The 19,355-nt window shown below is 46.3% G+C and overlaps 1 protein-coding gene and 1 pseudogene across 2 annotated transcripts in view; one reads left to right on the top strand and one right to left on the bottom strand.

Annotated features, from left to right (window-relative positions):
* HDAC5 (histone deacetylase 5) overlaps positions 1 to 19,355 on the bottom strand; it is a 165,412-nt gene that overhangs the window by 133,194 nt on the left and 12,863 nt on the right. The gene's annotated exons all lie outside the window — the stretch shown is intronic.
* On the top strand, positions 13,242 to 13,315 carry LOC132584902 (U2 spliceosomal RNA; annotated as a pseudogene).

Here is a 19,355-nt window from a genome sequence, read left to right as displayed (position 1 = left end):
TGAAGAAAAGCACTGATTGGACTGAGAATCTTCCCCCACCCTGCATCTCTCCATCCTGCCAATAGCTGAGCTACAACTGAGTTTTTTTTAAAGGTCTGTTAAGAAGCTAAAAAGGTGGGGGAAATGCCAAAAGTTGCATGTCATCTTTTTGGAAATGGTGCTAAACTCTGCCACCCCCTCCAGACTGGATGCCTAACAAAAGAAGTTTTTCTTTGCTGTGGCTTAAAAGGGAACATTCTGGGAACCCGTAAGTCTTATGGAATTGCTCCCCCCCACCCAAAAAAAGTGGGCATGCTGTGCTCCACCTGGAAGTAAACCCTTATATGGAAGTATTCCCAAATAAGTTAGAATTGTAATCATCTCTCCAAAACCTGCCCAGTTTCTTGCAAACTATTCATTCTGTCCTTCCAGCCTTCATGGCTGTGCCCATCCCACAGTCGGCTGTCCCGTGGGTTTCCTTTTTGTTCTATAGTGCAGGAAATTTCCACTGACCTAGTACAACCAGTTTCACCTCTCTAGCACATTTACCAGGTAAGGAAAGGCAGAGATTGTATTCTTTTCTTCCCATTGTGTCACCTTGCACAACTCACTGAACCTTGCTCACTTGACCCTCTGCCTGTTTTATATGCTTTGTTTAATTGTGTGCATGAGTGTACTTTTTAAAAAGTTAGTTTTAATGTTTGCACTTCTTGGCTACCTCGGCCAACTGGGGGGAAAGGTGGCATAAAAAGGTGTTAAATAAAATACAGCCCTTCTAAGCTCAATGACTTCAACTGAAGGGTATTAACTTTGTTTAGGATCGTACTGTAACATTACACCAAAAATTGGGGCAGGGGAAATTCTGGCCCTCAAATATTCTTGGAAACATCTGGAAAAACACAAAGAACACTGAAGACATATAAGTTCTGTGGTACCTTGAAGACAAACAAGTCTATTATAGAATAAGGTGTCATGAGCCATAACCTCACCAGCAGATACCCTAGAAATCTCACAGGAACTTCACAAACATGTAATGAATTTTGCTACTTGGGAAACTTTCAGAAGTTGTTTTCTGGCTAATTCTGGAATGGCAATCAGTTCCCCCCTCCCCGCCCCCAGCTAGGGAGTCCCAAAGTCCCATGGTGCTCACCAGTGGGTTTTCTGGTGGCCAGTTGATTTTTCATACTATTCTTCAGGGCTTTTTTTGGTAGAAAAAGCTCAGCATGAACTTATTTGCATAATAGGCCACACCCCCTGATGCCAAGCAAGTCAGAACTGTGTTCCTGCTCAAAAATAGCTCTGCTTTTTCTCCTAAGTGGAAGCGCCAATCCCTCTGCCTTACTGACGCTTCCGAAATACCCAGGAAACATCCCTTCCCTCTGTGCTTGCAGGGAGCACCCATTTAGAAACAGCTACTTACCTCTATTTGTAGGTAGGGCTTATCCCAACATTTTCTGATTGGTCCCTAATTTGTTTTCCCTTTCCATCTCACTCAGTTTCCCCATCATCAGCTATTCACATGTGATTAGGAGCAGGGATAAAGATGACCAGCAGGAACAAGCGTATTTGGTCTTCACATGCAGAGTAACTGCCCTCAGGCAGAGGAGAAAAGAGACAGACCAGGGGTGGTCAAACTGCAGTTCGGGAGCCACATATGGGTCTTTCACACATACTGTGTGATTCTTGAAGCCCCCACTGCCCCATTGGCCAGCTTGGAGGAGGCTCTTAAGTCACTTCTCCAAGTCAAGCCAGCCAGCAGCTTGGAGAATGCATTATAAGTTAAAGTTGCTTTCTTTCCACCTTCCCTCCCCCTATTTGTTCTCCTTCCTTCCTCCCACAATCCTGTGGCTCTCAAACATCTGATGTTTATTTTATGGGGCTCTTACATTAAGCAAGTTTGGCCATCCCTGAAACAGATCAAACTAGCTACAAATTCCAGAGGGGAAGCTGGCTAGTCTGCTGTAGTCAAAACAACGAAGAGTCATGCGGCATCTATGTTTATTGAGGCCATTCTTTCAACAAACTGTCCAGAAGCAAACAAACCTTAAGAAAATGTTGCAATTGTCAGACAAACAGTGCAATCCTAAGAATACCTTCCTGGGAGCAAGACCCAGTCAGAGATGGATTTATGCACAACCAAAATAAACTACAGTTTAAGGCAGAGATCTGCTACACAGTGCTTAGGGGCCCTACAGCACCTGCTGTCATTCTTCCTGGTGCCTGAAATGTGTTTTTAGAAGTGGGTGAGCCCAGGTGGGGCTTTTGCCCACAGGGTTTCTAACTGACCACTGGAGATCTGATTAAGTGTGCAGATTCAAAAACACACTGCTCTGGTGCAGCCACTTCCACAGCACATGGAGCTTCAATGCATGACTTAAGACAAGCTATGTGTGTGGAAGAAAATACTGTTAATATGCTCATATCTGCCAAAAATGTTGAAGAGTTATGCATGACTCTGATCCCTGATGTTTCATTGTTGGCTCCACCTCCTGTTGCCACCATTTTGTGATTGCAGCCACCAGTCTGCGTCAGAATTCCAAAGGTGCCTGAAGGATTAAAAAGGAAGGATGAAGGTGGGTACTGGTTTAGGGCCCTGGTTTAGAGCCTCAAGTTATGCCTCTAAATTTAAATTTTAAAGAAGCTAAACATTACTATATTACCATCTGGGGGTTAATGCTATGGGGCCTCTTAAAACTTGATATAGCTCAGCATGTCTTAATCTAGCCCTGGCCTCATGTAATAGATCTGAGTAAGATTCTGAGTGATGAACAAGACCTTTCTTCCCAAACCTCTAATATGGGACCATTTAAATGAATTAGTATGCAAGGGTTTTAAGGCTGAGGCAGGACATTTAAAAAAAAAATTACTGTAACTTTTGATATATTAACTGTACCTTTACAAAGACTAATACTAGCCTTGACCTAGATAGCCCAGCAACCCAATCCCATCAGGTCTTGGAAGTTAACCAGTGTAAACTGTGGTTAGTAGTATTTGGATGGGGGCCTGTCCTTGAAATTACCCTCTCAGGAGGTGGAGGCATGCTTATTCAGCAACCTCCCTGAATATTCTCCCAGCCCCCAATAGGCATCAGTCACCAGAAGTCAACATGATTTCCAGGTGTAGACAAGTGCACACACAAATAAAATACAAAAAAAAAAGAAAGAAAAGAGACTAAAACCAAACAATAACAATGACATTAACTGGTTCTTTTTTGTCTGGAGGTGTCAGATTTTGAGATGTGTTTGTCAAAATGTAGGTAAATTGCTTGTATTGGACAATCTTTGTTCTCTTATTTTGATGGCTCATTCATTTCTTTGGCTTGTTAAACTTTCTTTAGAACTCTTGCCTTAAGGAAGAAATTAGGTTTCAATCTACGTAATAACCAAGTTTTAGAGGTTTTGAAATCTACGTAACAACTGAGTTTCAGATGTTTAGAAAATCAGTTTTACTACCCAATTTCTGACCATAGAAATCAGGTCAGCATTGGCTCAGGAAACCACAGAGCTTGCAAAGTCACCCGCCCTTCCCAAGCACAGACCACCTTCAAAAGACTAAGGAGGAGTGTGTGGAAACTATCATGCCACAAGAAAAAAAAAACCCACACTTATCCAAATAAATGTTACATATTTCCCTTCATAAAGTTAAATAATAGTATCTAAGTCTGAACAAAGTACTGTCTTCCCTTCTTCCTTAAATCTGGGTATATTCAGACTATGTCTTACCCAATAACTCTTGATGGGGGAGTAGGCATACAGGCCTTCTGGGGGAGGGGGGGCAATCAACAAATCAAAGGCTTTGGGTATCCCCTTCTGATAACCAGCAAAGGAGAGCAGTTTTATATTGCTCCCTCCAAGGCTTTTTTTTTTAGCAGAAACTCCTTTGCATATTAGGCCACACACACCCCAAGTAGCCAATCCTCCATGAGCTTACAGGGCCTACTGTAAGCTCCAGGAGGACTGGCTACATCAGGGGTGTGTGGCCTAAAATGCAAAGGAGTTCCTGCTACAAAAAAAAAGCCCTGCCCTCCACCCTGAGAATAAAATTCCAGGCACCTCCCCCAGGCCCTAAAAAACAAAACACCAGGATTTTACAGAAGAGGCAGATAGCAATCAGAGTACAATGGTCTCACTGAATATACGGCTGTGCATTAGGGTTCACAACCAAACCAGGTTCACAGTGTAAGGATGAGAACAAACAACAAACACTTGTCTTTAATTCTGCATTCATAAAAGGAGCAAGCCAGTCATTTAAAATTATGTTGATATGGTGCAAAGCCTCCTGAGAGAGCATTTACCAGTATTGTTAGAATTAGTGGGTTATGCACCATAACAACAAGATAATATTACTCCAGAGGAGGACCAACTAAGAACAATTCCTGAGGAAGACGCACCACAAAAATGGGCTTATATCTGGATGCTTGTCTGGCTGGGACTCCTTGCAGAAGCTGTTTTGCTATATTACAAGGCTGGGACTTTTCTTAGTTTTGCTACAGGTTCACATCTATTGTGGTGATATCTTTGTGAAATTCTGTGTGTATTATACTTAGTAGCCATCATCCGCAGTGTTGTTTGCTGTTTGTCCATTAGGGTTGCCAGCTTTTAGCTGGGAAATACCTGGAGATTTTTTTTTGTGGGGGGGGGAGCCTAAGGAGGGTGGGGTTTGGGGAGGGGAAGGACTTTAATGGGATATGATGGTCATAGACTCCACCTTCCAAAGCAGCCATTTTCTCCAGATGAATTGACCTCTGTTGCCTGGAGATCAGTTATACTGCCAGGAGATCTCCAGCTACCACTCGGAGGTTTGTTGATTGCCACCACTGGATCTATGGTACACACCCTCCCTATAGGATTTTCAAGGCAAAAGATGTTCAGAGGTGGTTTCCCATTCCCTGACTCTGCTTGGCGACTCTGCTATTCCTTGGCGGTCTCCCATCTAAGTGCTAACCAGGACTCACCCTGCTTAGCTTCCAAGATCTGATGAGATCAGTCTAGCCTGGGCCATCTATGCAAATAAAATTGTCTTGTTCAGAGTTCTGCTTTATATATTTGGGGTCTTTTTTTAAACTTGTGACTTGGGGTGTCATTTGGTGATAATGTTGCATACTAGCCAGGTGGAAAGTGAATTAAAAATTAATGGAGAACCAGACTAGGGAGCATCATGTGGAAACAATCAACATTTTTGTGGTGGTTTATGCTATCTGAATCAGTCTACAATATTCTCTACTTGTAGATTAAAACCAATGCCACACGCAGAAACTTGAGCACAAGATCTTCATAAGTCAGCATTCTTATTATATATAAATACCATTAGCCTAATGTCTTTAATTTTTGCTTAGAATATCTGCTGGAGATTTTCCACAGTATCTAATATGCATCTTGTGTATTTCTATAAATCTGGAAGGCTGAGGTACTAACTGTGAAACATCTCATAATGGACTTCATAAGATTCATGCTTTTTTAAAAAATTGATGGCCAAATTTCCAACAGAATTAACTACTCTACTCAACTGGAATTATTTCGATATTTTATTATAAAACGATAATTTTCAAGTCTTGTCAAACTTATTCTCAACACTTCCTCAGTGTCGCTACATAATTGAATTTATTAAAAGCAAATTCTTCAATATGTCTTTTGGCTATTTTTTGCTTTAAGATCTAACTGGTAGATTCACAAGTCAGAACTGCTTGCTGACATCAATCTTGGAACAGTAGACTCTGCAGCCTCACATAAGCTCTGCCGAAAGAATAAATTACATTCATAATTAAGTAATCGGCAGATCTGGGCTTTGTTCTTTATTTAAGAATTATCCATCCATTTGTCCCTGCCCTAAGAGTCCGCTGGCTTTTATATATATCTCCCCCCCCCCCCCCTCCTCACAATGAATGGGATTTGGTTTTACCTGCATCTTCAAGTCTTAACACAAATCAGGATTCTTTTCTGTTTTAACAAGAAGGCTCTACTGATGATCACAGGGGTTTAAATAATCTCTGCAAGATAGTTTGGAATTGTTATTGTACCCCCTCACGAGGAGGTTACGGAGTTGGAAAGGAGGAAAGTGATACCTCTCTGGCATGAGGACCCCATTTTAGGATACACATCACCAGAAAAACTTGCACAGTTCTCCTGTTCAAACTAAAACTGAACCAGGACCGTAGCCAGGATTTTTTCAGTCAGGAGGCACTAGAGGAACTGGGGAGCCGCCACCAAGACTTGAACACCAGCTGAAGCGGTGATGGAGGGTGTCCCATGCTGGCCATGGCTTGGTGGAGGTGGCCCATGGAGCACCCAGGTGGGAATGGATGTGCTGGGGAAACAGTGTAGCCATGATGCCTTGGTGGATGGGAAGTCAGTGGGCTGGGCCCCAAGACACCCCGCTGTAGCTACAGACCTGCTCTGAACCCATACTGCTTTGATATGAGTAATGCCTGGATGTCTGCTACTCAACTGACTATAATACCTGTTTGGATCTGTACATTAAAAACAAAAGTAATGACCTCAAGGGTATAAGAAGGAGCCTCCAGAACTTTCTGCTCCAAAGTCAACACTGTTGGCATCTTACAGGTCACAGAAGAGGAACAAGACAATATAGAACCAGACAACTAATTGTATGGCATCATCCGGGAAATGGACATAAAGAGGATTGGCGCCAACAAACTTTGGTACTTATGAAAAAAACAGGAGGAGATCCCCTTTGATCATGCTAAAGGCTATGCTTGAGATAATGGGACCTGCACTGAGAAAAAGCCATGCAGAAAAGGAATTGTAATAAGGAGAATGGTATTAGATTGAGCCATAAAGAAGAAGATGATGAAGAAGATATTGGATTTATATCCCGCCCTCCACTCCGAAGAGTCTCAGAGCGGCTCACAATCTCCTTTACCTTCCTCCCCCACAACAAACACCCTGTGAGGTAGATGAAGATGTTGGATTTATATCCCGCCCTCCACTCCAAAGAGTCTCAGAGCGGCTCACAATCTCCTTTACCTTCCTCCCCCACAACAAACACCCTGTGAGGTGGGTGGGGCTGGAGAGGGCCCTCACAGCAGCTGCCCTTTCAAGGACAACCTCTGTGATAACTATGGGTGACCCAAGGCCATGCTAGCAGGCGCAAGTGGAGGAGTGGGGAATCAAACCCGGTTCTCCCAGATAAGAGTCCGCACCCTTAACCACTACACCAAACTGGCTCTCCAAAGCTAGCGGGATCCAACCCAAAGAACCCTGCTGCATAGGACCAATTGTCCAGCATCCTGTTTTACACAGCAGCCAACAACACACACACAGGCCAATGCCTTCCCCTGATGCTGCTTCCTAGCACTGGTAATTAGATGTTTGACTTCGTGTACGGAGGTTCCCCACATGGCTAGTAGCCATTGATGGACCAAACCTCTGTGCATCTAATCCTCTTTTAATGTTCATGACCATAACTATGCCCACTGGGAGTGAAACACCCAGCCATATATTGCACAGATAGAATAACCGGTCTAGGGAGAAACTCCTTTCTTTGGTATTTAAATTGTTGGGGGGGGGGGGGAAGCATACTACCAGATTGAAATTCTGTGAGAGAAGGGGACGGAAAACTGGGAGCCCGCAGTCATTTCAGTATCCCAACTTGATCACATTGGGAAGGGAAACCTAGGAAAAAGAAATAAACTGCCTGCCCTGACCCCTGTTACAGCAAGCTAGAGATGATTATACACCAGAGATTTGAGGCCTGGAGTTGAAGGCAATAGGTTTACACTGCTGATCTGCCAGGGTCTGTTGTAAAAACACAGCTCTCATCCAAGCTTCACGTGGCTTCTGACCTGGCTGCCCTCTCTCTGAGACTGCAAAAGTCTTAAGTATAAAACAGGGTTGGAGGTTTGCAGACAGTACTGGGTTAGCTTAAATCCTATGCCTATCAGGCCCTTTGACACCCCCAATCACCTACAGCCCTTTGTGGCCCATAATACACTTTTATCAGGCCTTCCCTGAAAGGAGCTCTTCGCAGCATACAAAGCTCTCGCTTCCTCATTTTGTCCACCCCAATAAGGCCAGCAAGATAGGTTAGGCTGAGAGAGACTAACTGGATCAAGGTCACCAAACAAGATTTTATTGCTGTATAAGGATCTGAATTTAGGGGGAGGTATTTGTGAGTTTCCTGTGAATTTAGGGGGAGGTTAAATTTGTGAGTTTCCTGCATTGTGCAGGGGGTTGGAAGTCCCTTCTAACTCTATGATTCTATGAACGCAGGTCTCCCCAATGCTGGTCAGCCACAACACCACGCTGGCTCCTCACAATACCCCATTCTCAGAACTATGAAGTCAAGGTTCTTAACGGTGCAAGTGTGCTGCCTTGCTAGTGCCAGTGACCACAGCTACTTAAACCTCTCTACTTTTTAAAATATTTTCAATGCATTGTGGGAGATACAAAGGTAAATACAGTGTGAATAATTATTTATGGCTGTGGTCCTATAGCAATCTGTTGGCTGGCAATTATAGCCCTATGTTGTGTCTGGCGTTCATCCAGGAAAGTGAGCGGTGCCTGCAAGGGACAAATGCAGCCTGCCTATGGCAATCAGTGGCGGAGAGTTTAACTGGCCAGGATTGGACCTGACCAGGAAGAAGGTTGTTCCGGGAAATGTATATAACAGGGGACCTGGCCCCACCATGTTGTCTTTGTGATGTACTCGCAAATAAAGCATGTTGCCATCTGAACGTCTCCGACTTCAGTACATTACACTGGCGACAAAGGTAGGATACCGGTGAGCAGAGAGCTGCCTCCAGTCGCCTGCAAGCCCTGCGCTCTGAGCTCTACCGGCATTCGACGTCACCCGGCCCGACTTATGGGAATCATGGGTGGACCAGATCAACTACTACATAGACCTGCACAAAATGGAGGCAGCAGCAGAGAAGAAGGCGCTTCTCCTGAGTTGGTGTGGGGTGGAGACCATCCAGCTGATGAAATGACTCATTGCGCCGACCACCCTCGCAAGGGCCACCTACGACCAGCTGGTCAAGGCAATGACGAACCACATGGCGCCCCAGCCATCCCATCTCACACGCAGGCACGCGTTCTACACAAGACAGCAGGGAAAGCTGAGTCTGCCGCCGAGTATCTTGCGAAGCTCCGTGGATTAGCCCTGAGATGCAATTTCATGGGGACCCGGAAGAGATCCTGCTGGACCACTTTGCGGTTAGCGTCCGGGAGGAGAAAATGCGCCGAAAGTTGCTTGCATACGAAGACAAAGACATCAACTTCATGAAAGCGCTTCGACAGACAACCGCCTTCGAACAGCCCTTCTGCGAACCAGGCCACTACTGCCTCCATCTCGGACGGCTCTGATGAGGAAGGGGCACACCAGCTTCGCCGCCAGCCACGCAGCGGGCTGAAAACACCAAACTGACCACAGGCAAGCACCAAGTGCGCCAGCTGTGGGAACCCACACGAGCGCCAAGACTGCCCCTACCACAACGTGGGCTGCAGAAGCTGTGGGAAAGTGGGCCACATCACCCAAGCTTTCAGGGCCAGAACCAACAGGAGGCCCCAGTTCGCACACCATGACTGGACAGGCGCACACACGACGGCCTCAAACAGCATCCAGGTAATGAACTTGCTCCTGGACACCCTCGACAAGGTCAAAGGGCAGGTCTTGATCAAGGGGGGTCCCTGAGGCCCGCAGAGTTCATATTGCAGGACTTTCAAAAGAATCCAGTGCAGATCATGGGGTGGGCCAGAGTTAGGGTGGAGTTCAAACATTTTAAAAGGACCCTGGACATACTTGTGGTGAAGCGCCGGGTCACCACCCTTTTGGGTTTGGATTGGTTTAAGCCCTTGGGCATCAAAATTGTTGGGGCGGACCACATACAGGCCCACAATTTTGACCAAGTGTGCCAGGAGTTCCCGGAAGTATTCCATGGAGCTCTGGGAACCTACAAGGGGCCACCTATCACGCTGCAGCTGGACCCCACAGTTAGGCCCTTAAGGCTGAAGGCTCGGTGGGTTCCATTTGCACTTAAGCTGAAAATCGAAGCCGAACTAGACCGCCTCGTGGCCTAGGGGGTGTTAGAGTCCGTCTCCAACGCCACTTGGGAAACCCCCATAGTCACCCCAGTCAAGCCGAATGGGGATGTGCACATCTGTGCAGACTACAAACGCACAAAATAACGCACTACAGGACCACCCATACCCCGTCTCGGTGGTCAGCCATGTCCTCACCTCCCTGGCCAGCTCTTAAGATTTTTGGGAAGTTGGATTTGGCCCAAGCATACCAACAACTTCCGGTGGATGAGCGAACGGCTGAGGCTCAGACCACAGTTACGTACCAGGGTGCTTTCAAGGTGTGGAGGCTACAATTTGGGGTAAACATGGTTCCGGAAATTTTCCAAAGCTTAATGGACTCTCTCCTTAAAGGGATTCCCGGAGTACAAACCTTTTTCGATGACATTCTGATAGCGGCATCTGACGCTTACGAGTTCTGCCACCACCTTCTAGAGGTGCTCCACCATTTCCAGAATGCGGATTTCAAGGTGAAGTGGGAGAAGTGCTTGCTTGGGGTGCCAAGGGTGGAGTTCCAGGGGTTTGCGGTGGACACTGCGGGAATTCACCCAACGACCGACAAGACCAGGGCGACAGTCCAGGCCCCAGCCCACTTGCAAGCGGAGCTGCAAAGTTTTTTGGGGCTCCTGAACTCTTACCTCTCATTCTTGCCCCACAAAGCAGCCCTGGCTGAACCCCTACACAGATTCCTAGATAAAGGCGCCCCATGGGTCTGGGGAAGAAAGCAGGCCGCGGCCTTCCAGGTGGTCAAGGATATCTTGGTTTCAAATGAGGTACTCCACCATTTTGACAAGTCCCTCCCCGTGATTTTAGCCTGTGATGCTTTCCCTTACGGAGTGGGCACCATCCTGGGTCACCAACTCCCGGAAGGGAGAGAGGTCCCCGTGGCTTATTACTCTCAGAATCTGAACCAGGCTGAGCGCAACTACGCCCAAATAGATAAGGAGGCATTGGCAATCATGGCGGGCATATACAAATTCAATGACCACCTGTATGGTAGGCACTTCACGATTGCCACAAACCACAAGCCACTGATCGGCCTACTTGCCCCAGACCGCCAGACGCCGCAGATCCTGTCGCAGCAGGTCCTGCGGTGGAACGAGTTCCTCAACTCATATACTTACAAGCTCGTCTACCACCGTAGGAAGGCAATGGGCCACGCAGACACCCTCAGCCACCTTCTGCTGCCGCAGATGGACCCCGATCCGGCCCTGGCCCACCACATGATGCTTCTGGAGTCTCTACTGGAGCAGCCCCTCCACACAGTGGAGGTAGCCAGGTCCATGGGTAGAGACTGCATACTTGCACGCATTTTGGACTGGGTGGGGAGGGGTTGGCCCACAGGCAAATTGGACGCTGAATTCAGACCATTTGTTTCCTGCTGGGAGGAACTCTCCTTACACAAAGGGTGTATTCTTTGGGGCAGCAGAGTGGTGGTCCCTCCCCCACTCTGGAACCAAGTTCTAGAAGCCTTGCACGAGACGCACCCAGGGATAGTACGTATGAAAGCTCTGGCACAGAGCTATGTATGGTGGCTGGGGATGGATGAAGAGATAGAGGGGTGGGTTAGGAGGTGCCCGCCCTGCCAAGAATCCCGGCCATATCCGCCTGGCACCCCCGTTCACTGCTGGGAAGCCAATTGAGTGCCGTGGTCCCAGCTACACTTAGACTTTGCGGGGCCATACCAGGGGCAAATATTCTTTATCTTGATGGATGCTTACACGAAGTGGCTGGAGGTCATCCCAGCTGCTTTCACCTCCACTGCTGACACAGTCAGAGCCTTACGGAGGGTTTTTTGCACCCATGGAATCCCTGACACTGTAGTGATGGACAACGACATTGCTTTTCCTCCTGAGAGTTCCAGGAATTCCTGAATAGGTACCACACCTGCCACATTTGCTCTGCTCCCTTTTACCCTGCCACTAACGGCCAAGCAGAGCGCATGGTTCGCACAACCAAGGAGGCCCTGGGTTGCATAGTCCAAAGGAATTGGGACCACCGACTGTCCACCTTCCTATTTGGGAACAGGATCAACCCTTACCCGACTACGGGTGTAAGCCCTGCCTTGTTACTCATGGGCAGGTTAACCACCCTGCTCGATAAGCTACACCCCGACTGGGCCCCGGACCTCCACAGTTCCCCCGAGACCAGGGAGGCCACTAAGGGGTTCTTTCCAGGGGATCCGGTCTATGCTAAGAACTTTGCGAGCAGGCCACAGTGGATACCAGCTCAGGTGCTGCGGCTCACCGGGTCCCGCTCTTACAAGGTCTCATCGGAAGGGGGGCAGCTCCTCTGCAGACACATAGACCAACTTTGCCGCCGCACCCTGCCGGAGGAACCGGCAGGGCCAGAGGGAGTGGGGAAAGGAGAGAGCACGGGGCAGCCACAAGAAGCAACCCTGCCGGGTTCGCTGGTGGAGGAGCTTTATAGGGCAGGGATAATACCTCCACAGGCTTGAGACAACGCTCTGCCAACCACACCCCAAAGTGAGGAACCAGCGGTTACAGAACCCCAGGCAGCAGCCCCAACTCCCCAGACTGAACCTCAGCAGTCACACAGAAAGCAGCAGCTGCCCGCTCATTTGAAATACTATGTATCTTGAAGTAGGTGGGGAGGAGTGTTGTGTCTGGCGTTCGTCCAGTAAAGTACAGCACAGCGCACCTGTGGGCGGTGCCTGGAAGGGACGAACGCAGCCCACTTATGGCGATCAGTTTAACTTACCAGGATTGGACCTGACCAGGAAGAAGGTTGTTCCGGGAAATGTATATAACAGGGGACCCGGACCCGCCATGTTGTCTTTGTGACGTACTTGCTAATAAAGCATGTTGCCATCTGAACGTCTCCGACTTCAGTACATTACACCCTCTAACTCATTTGAGTTTTAAAAGCCAAACTAAAACTAAATGGATTAAAAAGTGTGGTGCATGATAGGAAACGTAATTTCCCCCCCAGATGCCAAAGATTATCCTTTGCTCTGAAGCAGCAATGCCCATTGCCTCACACTTCACTAATAGGTTGCTGGTGCTTATTAATTATGTCATTATTACCATTGCTGTGTTCAGTGCAGGGTTATCTGTGTAACAGCAGTACTACAACCACCACACAAACACTGTGTTGTTGTTCCAAGGGGGCTGCGCAAATTCCCTACATTAAGATGCAGTTAGCCAGTGTGGGACAGTATTAGACACATGGGCTAACTGCACTGCCTTGTCACTGTGGTCCTTTCCTATCGCTTCTCAGCCTTTTGGCTAAGATCAAGTGTAGTATCAAGGTGCTCCTTTCCTGCAGAAACAAAACCTCTTGCACATGAATCATTGACTATCCACGCTCAATAAAGCTTTATATGAGTTTCTGTGTGTTGAAGGACTGCCAAAAAGGGAGCTGGGGGCATGCAGTGGGATGCACTTTGTAACTTTATCCAAAAAAAGAGATAAGGTTAGTCTGACATGACTAGTTCTTGAGAAACCCATCCTTTCTGAACGACTCATGATGATTTGTTGTAAAACTTTTCCAGGTAAAGATTTCAATGATGGGTCAGCCATTACCTGGATCCTTCTTCCCCTTCTTGAAGAAGGGGACATTTGCTCACCTTCAATCTTCCAGCACCTCAGCTGTTCTCTAAGAATTCTCAAAAATAATGGACAGAGGCTCAGAAATTACATCTGCAAGTTCTTTTGGTACTCTTGGATGCAATTCATCTGGCCCTAAGGACTTTGTTTCATTAAAATAAATTAGGTGTTTATGTACTAGCGCTATGCCGATCCTAGGCTGCAATTTCCTTCCCTCATCATGTGTTCTGTTTCTGACAGTTGGGCACCGTTTCCTTCACAAGAGAAGACTGAGGGAAAGTAGGAATGGAGCCACTCTGCCCTTTCTTCATCAGCTGTTACAATTTCTCTTTCCTGTCCCCGTAATGGGCCAATTGCGTCCTTATACCATGTCCTTTATCTGTAGTCTGTTTATCTATAGTTGTCAGCGCTGCTGTGCTACAAATCAATCATGCTAGATGGGCTAAATGTGGGCATGAAACATGAAGCAGTGCTTCAATATGGTGTGTGTGTCTTTTTTTGCTACTATTATTTAAACTGGGAAATTTTCTGATTCAAAATTTTCTGGAAAACGCATATTGATTGCCTGCAAAGTTGTTTCCGTTCTGCAGATGGGGACATAAGGCAGATAGACTTATCTATGATCTTACATGGCAATGGTAAAATCCAAGTCCAGTTTTTCTGCCATCTCCAGGTATTCCCCTTTGTAGTCAACTCAACCTAGGTAACAAGGAACACTTGGAAACCTACTGAAGGCTGGATTTCAGATCCCTACATCCCACATGCTTATGCGATAGGTCACTGCTGGATATCAGTGCAGCCACTTGGATATTTCTGGGCAGGTCAAAAACAAGTCCTGTATTTACCAGCCATGTTAATTCAAAACCTAGACTTCTAAAATAGCCCAGGGATATTTATAGGATCTCCGCCCATTCTATCCCTCCCTCTACACCCTCCTCATGTGCTTTTGGACTTAACGTCAGAGAAGTTATTTACGGAGACATGAGTGAACGAGAGGCCAGAAGAGCTCTTTCATCCGCACACCCCTTCTTTGCATGACTGGCCTTTCAGATCACGTCAAGGGAGAGGGTCACAATACAAGGAAAGGAGATACCCCACACGGCTGCCCTCCCCAGTATGAGGCCTTGGTTTTCATCCCAGAGGGACAGTTGCACACCATGGAGCTGCTCGTCTGAGTCAAAAAACAGAGAGAAACATTGCCTTCCAATGTCCTTGAAGGAAATTTTCAAGACTTCCTTTCTCCTTCCAATGGGACAAATATGCGGTTTTTACTCATTTCCCCTGAGGTAAGCCTGTTTTGGCAATAGTATGTTTCTCCAATATTCAGACAGCAACCTTTCTGTCTACAGGACAATGAAGATTTCTTCTCCATTGAACACATAATGTAATAAACACAAATACTGATCAGTGACTTATTGGCTTGACTCAGATACAGCTGTGTGTGAACATGCAATTCCATTCACACATGGACAGCTAATTAGAGATGTCCACTTTCTGTGGCAAATGATGGTTTGTAAGTTGCCTGGAAATCAGGATTCCAAATAGAATAAACCATGGTTTGGAATTCTGTCTTGCAGGAAGGCACAAAACATAATTTACCAGTTTGCACACAAGGGAAAATCATGGTTTGCCACAAGTGGGGGAATACCTACTTATCTGGTTGTATGTTAAATAGGGAAGGAGGCGTTGTGCAAATTCAAGGATCCCCCAGACTTATTCACATAGTGGCAAACCATTATGGTCTGCCGTTATGTCTGACCCAAGCTGTAGCCAGTTATTACAAGTTCTTCAATATATAAATTTTAACAAAAAATGATGGAATAGATGGAAAAATAAATTCAAACAGGATTTCATCTTCAGGGGATTGTGGTTAAGAGTTTCTTTTCCTCTCTAAAGTGTAATTGTATGCATTCTTTCAAGAATAAGGACATTTTGCCTACTTGGTTTTTTCCAAACAGCTGCAAAATACTAGTTGATGAAATATTATCCCGTCTCTCTTGTGGAGTTGCACTGCTGGATTAGTTTGTAACATTATTCCATCACTGACTGATAAATAACACTGAGCATATCTAAAGTTGGTATTATAAGTACTAAACATTCTAATTCTTAACTAATTCAGCATGAAACCTATTACCATAGTATATTTTATTTTGAGACAGGTCCAGCCCATTAACTGGGTGGCTCTTGGCAACTGCCTAAGGAGAAGACAGAAGATGATATTGAATTTATATCCCGCCCTCCACTCCAAATCTCAGAGTCTCAGAGCAGCTCACAATCTCCTTTATCTTCCTTCCCCACAACAGAAACCCTGTGAGGTGGGTGGGGCTGAGAGGACTCTCACAGCAGCTGCCCTTTCAAGGACAACCTCTGTCAGAACTATGGCTGACCCAAGGCCATTCCAGCAGCTGCAAGTGGAAGAGTGGGGAATCAAACCCAGTTCTCACAGATAAGAGTCCACACACCTAACCACTACACCAAACTGGCTCCAGAGATCAAGAGGTACCAACCAAATCTGTTGTCCGCCCTCCCCTTGCCTGCAAGCAGCAGACCAGGAGGCACCTCCAGTCCTAGTGTGCAGCCATCAGCAGCCTGCTTTTTTCCTCCCCCCCTTGACAAGCTAAGGGGCAGGCCTAGCTTTCTTCTTCCATCCCATGCTGACTTGCTGGAAGGCAAGTGATGCCTTCCTAACTGATCCGAGCGAAGGGGAGCAAAGAGGGTGGGCACTTCTGTACCCTCACATGAGGTGGGGACAAACAGGATAGGAGGTGATTTCCCCTCAGTGTCGAAGGAAACATGGCCTACGGTGCCAGAAGTGCTATGGCTGGACTGCTGCCTGATACAGTGGACCCAGGAACAGAGGCACTGCTGAAACATTGCTTTTTCATTGATGCCAATGAGGTCAGCATCACACACTCAACCAATCACCAGAAACATTCAAAGAAAAATCAAGTGTCTAGTTCTGCACTTGGCCCCAGAGCATGGAACAAAAAATCCACACAATGGGGCCAGATATGGAAAGAGGCAATATTTCTAGAAACCCAAGTGGGTTTTTGGGGAGGGGGGGAATAAAAGGGTGCAGCATGTGTAAAAGAGTTCTTCCAAATGTTAACCACAACCTCTACATGGATGCTGCTCAACCATTTCACTAACACCAAAGGATTCACACACCCTTTCCCTCCAAGTGTGTGTGTTCACCTACTTTGAGAGCCAGTTTGGTGTAGTGGTTAAGTGTGTGGACTCTTATCTGGGAGAACCGGGTTTGATTCCCCACTCCTCCGCTTGCACCTGCTGGAATGGCCTTGGGTCAGCATAGCTCTGGCAGAGGTTGTCCTTGAAAGGGCAGCTGCAGTGAGAGCACTCTCAGTCCCACCCACCTCACAGGGTGTCTGTTGTGGGGGGAGAAGATATAGGACATTGTAAGCCGCTCTGAGTCTCTGATTCAGAGAGAAGGGTGGGGTATAAATCTGCAGTCTTCTTCTATTTTCCATGCTTTCTTCACTTGAAGGTTTACCTGTTATGGGACAGAATATTCCAGGATGACCCAGGAATGTTTTTCAAATAGCACTGGAACTTACTACCAGTCCCCCACTCATTCATTAAGTTTAACAAATAATCCCAGCCTCTTTCTCTTAGCCTAACCTAGGTATTGGTGTAGTGGACTCTAATCTGGAGAACTTGGTTTGATTCCCCTGTCCTCCAGTATGAAGTTTGCTGGATGACCTTGGGCCAGTCACAGGTCTCTCAGAACTCCCTCAGCCCCACCACCCTCACAGGATGTCTGTTGTGAGGAGAGGAAGGGAAGGAGATTGTAAGCCACTCTGAGTGAAGTCATTGTCTTCCTCTTCTTCTTCCTTCAGGGAACACTGCTTCTCACCATGTTCCATTTATCCATCATGGCTAATAGCCAATAATGGACTTATCCTCTATGAATTCTAAGCTCCTTTCAAAAGCCATCTAAGCTAACAAATCTGTATGAAGCACTTTCTTTCCAGTGCAACCCTATGCACAGTTACTCCAGTTTAATTTCATGGAGGTCAGTGGACCCAGAATGGAGTAAATCTGCACAGGATTTCCTGAATCCACACTCATTGGGTACGTGCAAGATGTGAGAGAGAATAATGAGGGAGAAAAGATAAAAGTTCACTCTAATCACTAAACATCAAGCCTGATGAAGGGCTTCTGGAAGAACTTGGAAGCCCGCCTGCTGTTCTGTGATATTTTGGTTGCTTCTAATAAAATGGTTACACTACCTCTTTCTGAAATTTTTCTGTAGACCAACACAGCTAGCTACAGTCTTTGTCTATCCATTTGTCTATTCATTCCTCCTCCATTCTGTACTCAGGGTATATAAATAGCTGTACTGAGGAAACAGGAACCTCAGAGAAGGGTAAAATATATGATACAGAAGTCTGAGAGAAAGGAGAAGACAGCAAGTGGTCTCCAAGGACCCCTTCCTAGTAACCTGCCAACCAAACTAGACTAGCACCATCTAGTGACTGCTGGCAGTAGACAGTGCAGCTACTCCTAGTATTAAACCATTTGTTAATACCATCAGGGCTCTGGACACTATCTGGGAAACCAAAATACCTTTTGTCAATCCTGCACATAAACATATGTTAACCCTAATGAGCTAACTACACACAAATTTTAGAGGTCAACATCATCATTTGCCACATTACACATCTGCTGAAATAGCCTCCTAGCTAATACTGCATGCCACAAGCAAACAAAAACCCTCAAGTTTTTATGATGCCACAGGACTCTTCGTCATCTCTGGACAATGCAAACCATTGATGACCCATTGCTCATTTAGGGGATTCTGATGATCAAAAAGTAGAGAGCAGCCTTGTGAGCTACATGGGAGGAACCACCAGTTGGCATTCTACTTAACAATTTACAAGAGATAGAGCAGAATTTTATACAATACTAAAAATTAAAAAGAAAATTTTAAAAACTGTTGTTCCGATGGTTGTCAGATTGAGGGTTTCCATTCCTCTCTGAAGTCCACCTAAGCAGGAAAAAAATTAAGATGTATTTGGCTTCCTTCCTGGCAGGTCTGAAGGGAGACCCATAAAGTTCAGTATCATAATTAAGTATATTCCTCCCAGTTAACCTATCCAGTCTTAGTCATTGCAAACCTAGTATTCGACCACAATTTCTTCTTCACCAAAATTCAACACAGCAGGCCAGCAGCTTCCAATAGCAGACTGCAACACATGAATGCACTTAGCAGCAGACTAGCCATTAAGGCCACTGGGAAAATTCCCAGTGGGCTCACAGTCTGTCCCCGTCAATGGGACCACTCCGCCCTGGGTGCCACCCCCTTTGCAGTAGCCACCCTGGCCCAAAGGGAGGGGCAGGCACAAGTCCCTGATGCTGCAAGCTGGAAGCCTTGAGAAGGAGGCACCTGGCTTGATCCCGCCCTGCCCATCACAGCAAAGGATGCATGCAACTCATCCTTTGCCTAGTCAGCCTTGGCTTGGCTTGTTTTCTCCTCCCCAATAACCCCTTGCACACTGCAGAAGGGGCACAATCACTATGTTATTATTTAGACCAGGGGTTCCCAACCTTTCTGAGCTTCCAGGTACCTCTGAAATTCTGAAAGATGGTGGTAAGCAATGTTCCCTCTAAGCTGTGGAGTCTTGTGAGCAAAAATTCTACTTTGTGAGCTACTGGCATTAAAGTTGTGAGGTACTGCATAACTTAGTTTGCTCTGGAGCCATTTTTCTTGAGCTAAGACAAAAATGTGTGAGCTGGAAGCTAAAAAACTATG

The sequence above is a fragment of the Heteronotia binoei genome, chromosome 15 (genome assembly GCF_032191835.1).
Source record: "Heteronotia binoei isolate CCM8104 ecotype False Entrance Well chromosome 15, APGP_CSIRO_Hbin_v1, whole genome shotgun sequence".
Taxonomy (NCBI): Eukaryota; Metazoa; Chordata; class Lepidosauria; order Squamata; family Gekkonidae; genus Heteronotia; species Heteronotia binoei.
This window is presented reverse-complemented; position numbering and strand designations above follow the sequence as displayed.